The following is a 13,723-nucleotide window of genomic DNA, read 5'->3' as shown; positions in this document are numbered from 1 at the left end:
TTGCCAGTGACACCCACATCCCCTGGAAGAATAAAGAGAGTCATTTGATCCTATGCTTTTCAAGCTTTAAAAGTACGTTTAAAAATTCAACCAACTGAAGAAAAAACAGCGCAAGTTGCTAACTGCTTAAAAAAAATGATGTTTGGATGGTATAGTCCCTGACAAGATGAAAATCCAACGTTACAAGCAGCTTCTTTCATTCTGCCTTCTGGATGATGTCAGCTTTCTGTGATGTTGGTTGGTGGGGTATGAACAAATATAACCATGTTAGATAATAATGTCTGTCATTTCCAGCAGCAGCTCATAGCAAGATCTGGATGTTGCGAGAGGCCATGTGATGGAAAGAACAAACAAAGACTAGGACTGGGTTTCAAACTTGCAGCTGCTGACCTATTTTTTGGCAAACGTTTACTCCCGTCTTTATCTTTGTTTATCAGCGGCTGGAGTCCTTTTCTGACCTTGTCTCGAACACAACCTCTTTGTGTGTCTGGCAGTGTTTTTGTTCACAGTGGCTCAAAGAGGCTTCTCTGACACCAGGCTGACCTCAGTCGGCTTGGCTCTTCCCCAGCCAAAGCATCAATGCCGTTTTCCTCTGTCCTCCAAACCTTTCCCCATTACCGATGGATTCCTTAAATCCCAGCCCCTTCCTCCAAGCTGGAAAAATACGAAAGGCTCATCAAATTGCAGCCTTTATCAAGAGGATGGAAAATAATGTGGGGGAGGGTGGCAGTGGAAGTATCAAGTGGCCTGGTGACACCCTTTTGGCGTGTTTCCTTTGGAATTACTAACTATAACTAAATGTGTTCCTGCAGATTTCATCACATGACTAGCTATGGCAGGGATGATAGCTGCCTCTTGCTGTCAATGTTTTAACTTTTCCTACTGCACTTCCTACTTTGTGTGGTGGATTCACCACCTGATAGAGCTCTGCATGCTCATCAAGTGCCCACATATCTATTGACATTCCACTGAAACCTTCCCTTCTCTATCTGCAGTAGAAATCACCCACACAAGGAGGACACAGCCTAGACTGGCCAAAGAGTGTTGGATATATGAATCCTCACCTGCTACAAGGAGCAGATATTGGTGCTGATAGTCAAGACCACATCTGATCCTGCTCCAGAGAAGAGAAAGGGGTGAGAGGAGAAACCAGCCAAGAACGTTGCTCTTCTCAGTTATGCAGGCAGTCTCACACATTTACCTGCATAAGTCTTTGTGTATCTTTACCAACTAATTATCTTTCTTTCTACAGGTACAAGTGGCCAACAACACCAAAGCAGCAGCGTCTACCTAGCAGCACCTCTGAGGAAGATGGCTATGAATTCTCAAAGGCTACATTGGCACAGCATTCACTTGCACCCTCCACCAGACACTGCCGCCTCGGTGAGTGCTTATAGCTAGGTTAGAGTCAGGGATACAATCTGGTCAGTATATCATGAACGCAGCTGGCTAAGGAAGAAACATCCAAGGTCGTTACACAGAGGCCTACCAGAGACCAGACACCTGGTCAGCACCACGCAGAAGACATGTGTCTGCACTCAGCCAGAAATGACATTGTCAATCTGTAGAGACAGGCAGGGGGATATCAGGCAGAGAGGAGGAGGCACTAGCTTATTTGGAGAGGACCATCCAAATTCTAACTCCTGTCATGACTCTAGTATGCAAGTGCTTGGCTGCCTCCATAGAAATGGTGGGGCTGCCTTGGAGACCTAGAATGATTACTGGAGATGCACTCTCTCTGCCCAGCTATAGATGCACAGCGTCAATGACAAGGCAAGAGGCATGAGGCACATTACCCCTCATTCCAGGTGTTCCTTCTTCTCAAGACGTCCAGAATGTGTCAATAGGGTATCTTGTCCCTCCAACTCTTCTCTCTCAGTGACCCTATTGCATACAGCAGCTCAGCCTGAGGAGCATACTGTGAAGAAGACTCTCAGCAAATTAGGACCCTCTATACCCTGATCTCCAGAGGATGCCCACGGAAGTCTTCACAGTCACCACTCTATTCTGCCTCTTCTTTGCTTGAGGCGAGTTCAAGAAGCCTGCCACCCTCCATGGGAGTACACACTGCGTGACAGCTACAATTACATGCAGTTAGCTTAAAGGGCAGGTTTGTCCAAAAACTGTCACAGATCAAAACATGATCACATTACCAACAGATCAAAATAAAAAACACAATCTTGATTTGAAACAATAGTGCAAAATGAAATTCTTCTGAGACAATGGATGTGAGGTAAATCTGGCTACAACACTGTTACCCTATTGGTCATTGGGGTAGCTTCAGCTGAACTGGCTAGCTAGCTTCATGTGCAACCATCCTGAAGCTCAGCACTCGGTCGCAGAGGATGACCTCCTCGGAGAGGACCGTTCCACTGGTCTGAGGTATATGACATAGCTACGGTCCCCTGCTAGGCCAAACCTTCAAGACCATTTATATGATGACGTCAAGCTCCAAGATTGCAGAAACATCCAAGTCAGACATTGCATGGTACAATGGTGCATGAGTTTGCACGTGCTCCCTATATGTGTGTGGGTTTCCACCAGGTGCTTCAGTTTCCTCCCACAATCCAAAGATATGTGGGTTAGGTGGATTGGCCATGCTAAATTGACACATAGTATCCAGGGATGTGCAGTCTAGGTGGATTAGCCATGATAAATGTGGGATTACCGGTGGGGTGCGTGGGTTTGGGTGGAATGCTGTTCAAAGGTTCAGTACAGACTCGATGGACCAAATGGTATGCATCTACACTGTAAGCATTCTATGCGTTAGGGTTAGTGTGTAGCACAGACCAAAGAATGGCCTCCAGCCAGCAGAATACAAAAGACATGACGTTAAAAGAAACATGTCCATCCAGCTCAATCACCCTTTGTCACAGGCCTTCTGTCCGACCTCATGACCTTATCCTGAAATACTTACCCTGAATTCAGGAAGAAGTGTCAGTTGCAAAGTACATGCGTGCTCAGTACAGTTGGGTATCTGAAGCATCGAGTTTCTTGATTGGGTAGAAGTGGATCAAAAGTGGGGTGGCAGAGTGGCACACTAATTAGCACTGGAGTTTGCACATTCTCCCCATGTCTGCATGGACCTCCTCTGGGTGTTCTGGTTTCCTCCTACAATCCAAAGATGTGCAGGTCAGGTGAATTGGCCATACTAAATTGCCCCTAGTCTTAGGTCTATTAGGGCTAAATATAGGGTAGGGTTACTCTTTGGAGGGTCAGTGTGGACTTGTTGGGTTGAAGGCCTGCTTCCATACTGTAGGGAATCTAATCTAAAAAATGGTAATGTAATTCCAGTGAGTTGGGCTTTTACTGAGATATTAATATTTAGACGTTACTCACCAACTACTGCTGAGAAGGCTGAACCACCTTTTGAGATTGGAGAACTTAATTGCGAGTGTTCATCCCAATGGCAAGAACCTAATTTTATGCCACTTGACCAATTAAGATTGTCTCCCTGCCTTCCATCTCACCTCCGCTGAAATCAGAAAATCATACCTTTAAATCTGAGTTTTTTTTATGGAGCAAACATATCAGCTTCATCTGGAACCATGACTGAACTTTGTTGGCATTATTTTTCCTCAATTTCCTTGAAGAGAAAGTGTGTGTTTTTGTCAGTATATGTGTATGTGCATATATCTGTGTGCATGTGATGTCAACAATCAGTTTTCTTATTCAAGGCTGAGTTCAGTAGACTTTTGACAGACAAGGTTATGGGATGATTTAGAGATGCCGGTGTTGGACTGGGGTGTACAAAGTTAAAAATCATACAACACCAGGGAATAGTCCAACAGGTTTAATTGGAAGCACACTAGCTTTTGGAGCGTCGCTCCTTCAGGTGGTAATGGAGGGCTCAATCCTAACACACAGAATTCCTCCACAGAGCCCTCCATTACCACCTGTTGAAGGAGCGACGCTCCGAAAGCTAGTGTGCTTCCAATTAAACCTGTTGGACTATAACCTGGTGTTGAGTGATTTTTAAGGTTATGGGAGACAGACAGAAGGTGGAGTTGAGATGACAATCAGATCAGTCATGATCTCATTGAATAGCTGAACAGGTTCAAAAGGTTGAATAGCCTAGTCCTACTCCTGATCCTATGTTCTCTACTTAGAGACATGATAGGTTAAATTTCGAGACTCCTCTGTTCTCTTTGAAATGCCACTAATGGATTTTTTGCATCTACCTGAGAAAGAAATTGGACCTCAGTTTAATGTCTCACCCAAAAGACAGTACCCCCTGACAATGCAACCTCAGTGCTGCATTGAAGCATCAAACTAGATTTATCCACAAGTTTCTGGTGTGTAATTTGAAACAAAAACCCTTTTTGACTTAGAGCAGAGTCAGGCCCAGCTGACGTACTCCTGCTGTGAAATATTCAGTGAGTTTTCAAACTATTGCAAAACCACTTTCGCAGACAACCTACAAAATTCCTGGACCTCACCTCCATAAGTATTGATCATCTCTGTCCATGCCTCAACTTAACTGCTGGCTGATATCTGTCGTCTTTGTGGTATAGTGAGAATGCAGAGGTTAATGATATGGTGATATGTAAAGTGGTATAACACTTACATCAGCAATCACCTTTTATTGAGACTTGTAGAAGAGATGTGGAATAGCCTGTACTAGAGAGTTGTAATATGTACAAGGTATTAGAATTATTTATAGCGGTGGAAATAAAATTTTATCAGAACTCCCAGGGGTCAGGGAATAGTCACTCTATGGTAATGTGGGGGCTGAGATATTGACTTGGATGGAGTCAGTACAATGGAAGGGGCAGTCAACGGCACGGTGGCACAGTGGTTAGCACTGCTGCCTCACAGAGCCAGAGACCCGGGTTCAATTCCCGCCTCAGGCGACTGACTGTGTGGAGTTTGCACGTTCTCCCCGTGTTTCCTCCGGGTGCTCCGGTTTCCTCCCACAGTCCAAAGATGCGCAGGTCAGGTGAATTGGCCATGCTAAATTGCCCGTAGTGTTAGGTAAGGGGTAGATGTAGGGGTATGGGTGGGTTGCGCTTTGGCGGGGCGGTGTGGACTTGTTGGGCCGAAGGGCCTATTTCCACACTGTAAGTAATCTAATCTAATCTAATCTAATCTAATCAACCAGCAGTGCAAGACAGAAGTCCTGAGTACCAGGCCTCATGATAGGTTGACCTATCAGGACTGATCATCTACCTTGATCAGTGAAGGTAGATAAAGTTACGCCCTAAATATTTCCACCTCTCTTCCCCCTTCATTAAAGTAATCAATAAACCTACCTCTTTGACACCAAGCTGTCAGCTGTTCATGTAAAACAGAGTCAATCTTGTTTGATAGTCACTCCTGTATTGCTCCTTGGGACATTTTACCATTAAACATGCTGCCCAAAGATAAGATGCTTTTCCTGTTTTAAAACACATTTCAAATTCTCAAGCCGTTATGTTGGCATCTGATTACTAGCCCAAACCTCTTGGATTACTAGACCAACAACAATCAACAGTTGGGTTTTGTGATCTTACTATTTTATCTATACAATGCCAATTAGATATGATCTGATCAAGAGTCACTAGACTCAAATCTTAACTCTGTTTTCTTAGCTCAGATGCTGCCAGATCTGCTGAGTTTCACCAGCAATTTCTGTTTTTGTTTCAGATCTCCAGCATCCACAGTTCTTTGTTTTGGTTAGGAAAGTATCTTAAAGATCCTTTAAAGATCATAACCAGCTTAGAAAGACCAGATCTCATTGTAGTTTTGATCCTGGTACACCAGCTGCATATTGAAGAAGATGTGGATAATTCACCCAAATGTCAATACAATGTTCACCCCCCCCCCGCCACGAACTTTGATAACAAAGTGCTTCAGTCAAACTGAAGGAAAGGAAGGGAGGGGAAGAGGGAAGGACAGAAAGTGGATTAAACTGGCTAGTATTGGAATGGTGATGTCTGAGTGGCATTATCGCGAGGTTATCAATCCAGATATTCAGATAATGTTCTGAGAACCTGATTCAATTCCTGTCATGGTAGATGGTGAAATTTGAATTCAATTAAAAAGTATAACTAGAATTAAGAATCTACTGATGACCGAGAAACCATTGCTGGTTGTTGGGAAAGACCATCTGGTTCACTAATGTTCTTCAGAGAAGGAAATCTGCCTGGTCTGGCCTACAATGTGACTCCAGACCCACAGCAATGTGGTTGACTCTCAACTACCCTCTGAAATGGCCTAGCAAGCCATTCAGTTCAAGGGCAAGTAGGAACAGGCAATAAATGCTGGCTCGCCAGCAACGCCCACGTCCCACGAGCGAATATTAAATACTGAGCTTTGAGGTTATACACTAATTAGCAAACATCTTCTTTTGCCTATGGTGCTATAGGATTTCACAACATCGGACATCATTGAGAGTAAAATCCACTTAGGCAGGCATACAAACCAGGGGCTCTATCATCCATCATACACCCTGCCTGATTTTGTTTCCAGGTTAATTTATTTGCAGAAAAATCAGCCATTCGGAACTGAGATGAGAAGAAACTATAAATGTGAACTCTCTGAATTCACCCGCTTAGAGACCTAGACATGTCTGGTCAATGAGTATAGTCAGGTCTGGTAGGTTATTGGCAGTAAAGAGATCAAGAGTTAGAGAGTGAGGGCAGGAGAGTGTAGTTGAGGTAGGATATCAGGCACAATCTTATATGTTGTGAAACAAGGTAAAAACAATGACTGCAGATGCTGGAAACCAGATTCTGGATTAGTGGTGCTGGAAGAGCACAGCAGTTCAGGCAGCATCCAAGGAGCTTTGAAATCGACATTTCGGGCAAAAGCCCTTCTTCAGGAATAAAATCTGTTACTTCTCCTGATGATGGGCCTTTGCCCGAAATGTCGATTTCGAAGCTCCTTGGACGCTGCCTGAACTGCTGTGCTCTTCCAGCACCATTAATCTAGAATACATTGTGAAACAGCTCAGTGGGATGATGCTAGCTCCTATTCCATTTGTTCATATCACTAGAAATAGATTATGTGACATTTGCAGGAGTTCTGAAAGCATGCTAACAGATATAAAAATGTAAGTCTAGGACATGGGGAAATACTCTCCACTGATCAGAATGTGTGCAACTCCAATAATACTCAAGAAGCTACACACCATTAAGGATAAATAGCCCATTTGATTGCTCCCTCCCTCCTTAAACTTCACTCCTTCTGATGCACTGTAGCAGCAGTGTGTACCATAGACAAGATGTTCTGCAGCAACTCAGAAAGGCTCTTTCAATAGCACCTTCCAAACCCACAACCTCTACCACCTAGAAGGACAAGGTAAAAATTACATACGACCACCACCCTCTGCACGTTACCCTCCAACCCACTTATCATCCTGAAATATATTGCCATTCCTTCACTGTTGCTGGGTCAAAATCTTGGAACTTCGTCTGTCACAACATTGCGGGCATCCCTACGTTTCTGTAGTGGTCCAAGAAAATGGCTCACCAACACTTTCTTAAGTGTATTTAGAGATGTTTGACCTGCCCATATTCTGTGAGTAAGTGTTAAAAAAAGTCTTTCTTTTAGACCTTGGCCATTTGGATCTCATGAAATAATTATCCACTTAAAGTGTAGTGTATTAAGTGGAATTCTGCTTCCTAAATGCTGTGGATATGGGGTGACTGTAGCTTCTAAGACTGAGATCAATCTAGGTCAATTGTGTAAGGATATAAGCTAAGTTGGCGAAATACAATTTCAATACATCTCAGCTGTGTGCATACATAATAGAGGCAGTGAATATACAGAGAAAGATGTTCCCATTAGCAGAAATTTCAAGAATTTTAAAACATGCATTGCTAGCTCTTGATTGAGGGAAAGTGCAGCAGATCAGGCAGCATCCAAGGAGCAGAAGAATCGACGTTTCGGGCATAAACCCTTCTTCAGGAATCATTCCTGAAGAAGGTCTTATGCCCGAAACGTCGATTCTCCTGCTCCTTGGATGCTGCCTGACCTGCTGCGCTTTTCCAGCATCACATTTTTCAGCTCTGATCCCCAGTATCTGCAGTCCTCACTTTCTCCTAGCTCTTGATTGGCAAGAGAATGAGAGACATCATCAAGAAAAGAAATGGCAGAGAGAGGTTAGATCTGGAATGAGTTGCCTCAAAGCGAATGGGACTCACAAAATTAGTTGAGTGGCAAAAACATGGAGTAATGGTTAAAGGATATTTATTGGACTAGAGGAAGGTTTGTAGTGGAGTTGCATAAGGGTAAATGTTGGAATTCTGCCTATTCCTGATATATGTTATAATCTATTTTTGTTTCTTCACACAATGTGTCACTGACTGGACCAGCAATTATTGCCCTCAAGAGGTGGCGAACTGCCTTCTTGAACCTTTCCAGTCTGTGTGGTACAGGCACATAGGGTATTCCTGGATTTTAGAGTCGATGAAGTGTGGAGCTGGACAAAACACAACAGGTCAAGCAGCATCTGAGGAGCAGGGGAGTCGACATTTCAGATTGGAACCTTTCATCGGTTCCAATTTGAAATGTTGATTCCCCTGCTCATCCGATGCTGTTTGACCTGTTGTGTTTTGTCCAGCTCCACACTTTATCGACTCTGACTTTCCAGCATCTGCAGTCCTCACTATCTCCAAATTCCTGGATTTTGGCCCAACGACAGTGGAGGGAACGTCAATCCAGCCCAGGTTAAGACACAAGACAGTGTTTGGCTTGGAGCAGAACTTCAAGTGCTAGTGTTCCAAAGTGCTTGCTACCTTTTCCTTCTAGCTGGTTGGATTACAGGTTTGGGACATGCTATTAAAGGAAATTGCTGGAAAGAATCTCATAAATAACACATGCTGCTAACACAATGGAGGGAGTGAATCTTTAAGAGGGAGTGAGCATCTCTCTTTCTCTAACCTGTTCAAAGGAGACAGGAAAGGAGATTGTAAGGAATGGGCTAAGTTGCAGCAAATATTTTAACTGCTTGCCTGCCCACCCCTTTCAGGCTAAAATCAATTCTTAAGTATTTGCCCATAATTGATGTTAGACTAATCGTCTACAGCTACCTGCTCTGTTCTTTCTACTTGTTGAACAAAGATTGTTACATTAGTTACCCTCCAATCCTGGCAGTATTGACAATGAGGAAAGCTGATGTCTGATCTCAGTGGAATTTAAACAGCAACTCCCAATTCCAACCCATTTTCACGAGTAATTATGTTATTCCCTGGCAGCAGTGCAATAGGCCTCTTGCCAGTGAAGGAGATGTATTACGTTCTTGACCAAACTGGTTTGCTCCCGGCTCAAGATATCACAACACAATCGATAGCTACCCTTTGCTCCAACCAGATCTGTTTACATTCCTTGTCTCACTCAATAAGGAACAGACCCCATTGTCCAAAAATGCCACATTGTTAAAGGTTTGGCTTAAGGGCGATGTTTTCTTATCAACCCAGCCTTTCTATCCTATCATCTTGATCATTAGACTTGCCACACGGCACAGCAGGAGGCACAGATTGTAATCCGTGAAGTTCACAGATGTTGAAGTATTCACAATCCACATGATCTTTGTGCCCAAAGGTTCATCCCTTTAAAATAAATCAACTAAAAACGCTTCTGTAAGCCCAGCTCCCACAGGAATACAGCATGATCATGTGAACTGCAGAATCAGGATTTCTATTCACATGTTTATCGCCCAATTTCATGGGGTACTTAGATTTATATTCCTCCACTGTCAATTGTATAGTATCCACCCTATCATTTCTGAAAGAATATTTTACATGCAATATGTCGTACATCATCCGTTCACATGGTTTTCCTGTCTGTAAATTAGTTGCTGCTTTTGCTTTGAACAAAATAGTAGCTGCACTTCAAAAGCAATTTATTGAGCGTGAAGTGCTTTGGGATGCCTGAGGCTGAGAGAGGCACTACACAAATACAGTACAAGGTTTTCTTCCATACCAGCATTTTTGCTGGAGGTAAAGGATTGTGCAGTGGTATTGTCAATTGGCTGGTAATCCCGAAGCCCAGGTTAATGTGCTGGGTGCACAGATTTAAATCCCATCTCAGCAGTCAATGACCACACATAATAAATCTGGAATAGAAAGTTGATATCAATTGCAAAGCAATTGTCATCAACTGTTGATCAAAATCTATCACTAATCTCTTTTCAGGAAGGAAATCTGCTGTCCTTCCTTGACCTGGCCTACAAGTGTCTCTAGATCCACAGTGATGTGGTTGACTCTTAAATAACCTCAGAAAAAGCCTCAAAAGCCATCAGGCAATTGACAGCATAAAGCTCTTGAGCTCCATTTTACCAACTTCCTTTATTCTATTTGCCTGTGAATGTTGGTGACATAAGTTGTGATATTGCTGATGTAATTCCCTCTTTTCATCTTTTAGTTACCATAGCAATTGTACCTTTAGCAAAGTTCCAGAAAGGCAATACAACTATGAGAGTGTGTCTTCTCATGTGACTCATTGTCAGGTTCTGTCTGATTATGCTCCTGTGAGTTGCCTTCTGGAGAGTTTATTATGTTAAAGGAATTACATAAATGCAATTTTTTGGTGACTTTCTTTTAACACTAGCAACCAAAAGCTTCACCTGCCACAATTTGGCCTCATCAGTGCAAACATTCTTAAACGTGAGTCACTGTCAGTCAACCTTCTCTACTGGAATGGATCAGTTATCAGTATCAGCTGTCAAGAGACTGTGATGGCTTTCCAAGCACCAATCCCAATCAAGTCTAAAAATAAATGGAAAAATTCCCCTTCAGCAATTTTGGGGGCAGTCAGAACTAGTCAGTTGCTATACAGTTCTTATATTACTGGAATTTGTTCCAGCAACTGGTCTCTCTCTTTTGTAGGTACTAGAAAGAGTCAGCACTGGTGCCTAGAACAGTAGGGAATTGGGATTGAGGGAATTCCTGAGTCAGTTCACACAAGAGGCTAAGACCATCTCTGACTTTCAGATGAAGCCATGCTTGCATTTGAGGACGATTTGATAAGGGCACATCGAAATAGGAGGTTCACAGTCTGTCGGTAAAGAGCCAAATGCCAGGGATGAGCCCAAGCAATTAAAGGAGACCAAGGTGGGTCATGTACAAGCTATTAGAACACAGCAGTGGAAATGGTGGGAGAGATCATTGGTGGTGGTTGAATCTCAAAGAAGGAGGTGATCACTGAGGTAGGAAGTGATGTGAGGATACATCAACTGATTGGAGAGGGCAGAGTTTGTGGCAAGGGAGAAAATGCATTGGTAGAGGTTGGAGAGGGAGAGGTCACCACGGAAGAGATTACTAGGGTGAGAAATAACAATATAAAAGATCACTGGGGGGAGAAATCACAGGGAGAAAGATTGCTGAGGCAGAAATTACAAGGGGAGAGATCAGTTGGGGAGAGATCACAGGGGAAGAGATCGTAAGTGGGGAGACTGTAGGGGAGAGATTGCAGTAGGAGAACTCACCAGAGAGATTGCAAAGTGAGAGAGATCACAAAGGGAGAGTTGCTTGGGGAGAGATCACAGAGGGAGAGATCATAGATGGAGAGATTGTAGAAGGAGCAATCATGGGATGCAGAATTACCATTGAAAGAAATTGTTGGGGGAAGAAGTCACGGGGAGGGGTTGTAGAGTGGGAGATTGCAATGGGAGAAATCTTAGGGTGAAGAAATCACATGGGGAGAGATCATGGTAGGAGAGTGATTGTGGAAGATAGATTTACAATAGGAAGAGTAGATAGGATACAGATCACTGTGATGAGATATCATGACAGAATAAATTGTAGGGTGGGGAGAGATCATGGGGGGGTGGGGGGGAGGGATGTTCACAGCAAAAGATTTATTTGAGAAGTTTGAGGTTGAGCAGTCCCTTCCTAGCCCACAAGCAGATCCTCCCCTCCCATCACCCTGTAGCTATGGTTCCTATTTCCTGTGAAAGCCCATGGGGCTACTAAATGCAACCAGCATCAAACATCTGAGGAAAGTTTAAAACACAAACTCACATCAATCTCCAGAGCCAGTTACTCAGATCCCCAAACCAGCCATAGTGAAAATGGGAGTAAGTGCATTGAGGTTTTATATACTTAGGGATCTCAACTTTCACCTTGACCCGCTTCTGCCAATCTATGGGAGGGGAGATCAGTGAGAGGGGGTGTCTGTGTATAGTGGGAGGTAATACCCAGAACTAGCATAATGTGAAGCAGATTGTGTAAATGGACAACAGTCTCGGGCATCTAGAGGAAGTAAATGATGTTGACAAAAGAACTGATTATTTGCTTCATCTAATCAGATTGTGCTCTGTAGCTTGTGTACACCTGTCTGAAACCTCTGAACCTTAATAGCATTTAATATGTACCACATTCACTGCATTGTCATTACCAAAGGTTACAGTTCCATAAATAGTCATTCAACTCACTCAAAGAGGCAATCCAAGCCATTTCCCCTCTTTGGAGGGTGGAATTCATGTTAATTGAGAAAGACCTTTGGAGTACTTATTTTTTAAGAGTATAAATTGTGGAAATCAACTGCAGAATAAAATGTTCCAAGCAGTGTTCATCCCAATAATTGTTGAGTAATGTTGAACATTGCAAATGATTAAGACTCAACATAAGGCTCGTGGAGCGATGGTAGCACAGTGGTATTTCACTGCAATCCCAATGAAATTCAGTAATCCCAAACCAGCTGGGAGCCTGAATTAAAATTACACTGTGTTAGTTTTAGAACTTAACCTCAATTAGTAAATCTAGAATTGAAAACCTGTCTCTGCAATGGTGACCATGACAACTATTACTGAATGGTATAGAAACCCATTTGCTTCATTAATATTTAACAGGGATGGAAATCTGCCACACTTACTTGGCCTACATGTGACTCCAGACCCACAGCAATTTGGTTGACTTGTTACAACCCTCTGAAATGGCTTTGCAAGCCACTGGGTTCAAGGGTAATTAGAGTTGGGCAACAGATGCTGGCCTTGACAGTGATGACCACAACGGATATAAAAACTTAAGAATCACACTGTTTCCCAGGGTTGACTTCCATCACAGGAATGTAGATCAAAGAAATTGGTTACTCTATTGCTGTTTAGAGAATGAGTGGTGGCGCCAGTCTGGCTTGTTCTCTGTGTTCCTGACTTTACAACTTTTGATCCTGTTGAAGGTATTCTTATCACTGGATCAATGTCTCCGAAAAGTACCTATAATTACTGACCAGGGGTTTTACTGGCAGCAGTCTTGGATCAGTTAGAAGGTGTTGTTTCCACTCTTAGAGGGTTTGAGCACACTGTTACTGCACCAAGTTATAGGCAAATATGTCACCAGTTGACCAAAATACATCATTAGTGTTAAGCCCATTAGGACAGCAGAGGTTCCAGTCATTTCATTGAACATTCCAAATGCAACTTACCATTGTGGATTGCTGAAAAAATGAGCTGAAAATGTTTTGCTGGAAAAGCGCAGCAGGTCAGGCTGCACCCAAGGAGCAGGAGAATCGACGTTTCGGGCATGACCCCTTCTTCAGGAATGAGGAAAGCGTGCCAAGCAGGCTAAGATAAAAGGTAGGGAGGAGGGACTTGGGGGAGGGGAGTTGGAAATGCAATAGGTGGAAGGAGGTTAAGGTGAGGGTGATTGGCCGGAGTGGGGGTGGGGGCGGAGAGGTCAAGAAGAGGATTGTAGGTTAGGAAGGTGGTGCTGAGTTCGAGAGTTGGGACTGAGACAAGGTGGGGGGAGGGGAAATGAGGAAACTGGAGAAGTCTGAGTTCATCCCTTGTGATTGGAGGTTT

At 43.4% G+C, this 13,723-nt stretch overlaps 1 long non-coding RNA gene across 1 annotated transcript in view; it reads left to right on the top strand.

Moving 5' to 3' along the window:
* The first annotated feature begins 999 nt into the window (after positions 1 to 999).
* Positions 1,000 to 13,723, top strand: part of LOC122559816 — a 16,505-nt gene continuing 3,781 nt past the window's right edge. The window contains exons 1-2 of the long non-coding RNA XR_006314558.1: positions 1,000 to 1,136; positions 1,253 to 1,383. This is a non-coding gene — a long non-coding RNA (uncharacterized LOC122559816). The remainder of the gene's footprint in view (positions 1,137 to 1,252; positions 1,384 to 13,723) is intronic.

Source organism: Chiloscyllium plagiosum, chromosome 19 (genome assembly GCF_004010195.1).
Source record: "Chiloscyllium plagiosum isolate BGI_BamShark_2017 chromosome 19, ASM401019v2, whole genome shotgun sequence".
Taxonomy (NCBI): domain Eukaryota; kingdom Metazoa; phylum Chordata; class Chondrichthyes; order Orectolobiformes; family Hemiscylliidae; genus Chiloscyllium; species Chiloscyllium plagiosum.
This window is presented reverse-complemented; position numbering and strand designations above follow the sequence as displayed.